At 48.5% G+C, this 678-nt stretch overlaps 1 protein-coding gene across 1 annotated transcript in view; it reads right to left on the bottom strand.

The window, feature by feature from the left end:
- Ncf1 (neutrophil cytosolic factor 1) overlaps positions 1-678 on the bottom strand; it is a gene marked incomplete at its 5' end in the record, with an annotated part of 7,772 nt that overhangs the window by 3,257 nt on the left and 3,837 nt on the right.

The following is a 678-nucleotide window of genomic DNA, read 5'->3' on the forward strand; positions in this document are numbered from 1 at the left end:
AGCCACACCCCCAGCCCCTCACTGGGGGATTCTAGGCAGGGGCTCTATCACTGAGCCACACCCCAGCCCCTTACTGGGGGATTCTAGGTAGGTGCTCTACCACTGAGCCACATCCCAGCATATATGTGACTGTGTGTTTGTATGTGTGTGCAGGGACACTGGTTAGGTGGGTTTTTTTTCCCAAGCTGTCATCTGGAAAGTGGGAACCTCTATTGAGGATTCATCAGAAAACATCTTCATCGGAATGAACTGTAGGCAAATCTATGGGGCATTTTTTCTTTCCTTCTTCCTTCCTTCCTTCCTTCCTTCCTTCCTTCCTTCCTTCCTTCCTTCCTTTTTTTGGTTTATCAGGCTGGCCTCAAATTCACAATGATCCACCTGCCTCTGTCTCCCAAGAGGTGGGATTAAAGGCCTGTGGTACCATGACTGGATAGGGCATTTTCTTGATTAGTGGTAGATGTGAGAGGGCTGAGGTCACTGTGAGCTGTGCCATCCCTGGGCAGGTGGCACACACTTGTAATCTCAGCACTCTGGGAGGAAGAGGCAGGTGGATCTCTGTGAGTTCAAGCCAGCCTGGTCTACAAATTGAGTCCAGGACAGCCAGGGCTACACAGAAAATCCCTGAAGAAAGGAAAGAAAGAAAGAAAGAAAGAAAGAAAGAAAGAAAGAAAGAAAGAA

The sequence above is a fragment of the Psammomys obesus genome, unplaced genomic scaffold, assembly GCF_907164565.1.
Source record: "Psammomys obesus unplaced genomic scaffold, mPsaObe1.curated_primary_1811, whole genome shotgun sequence".
Taxonomy (NCBI): Eukaryota; Metazoa; Chordata; class Mammalia; order Rodentia; family Muridae; genus Psammomys; species Psammomys obesus.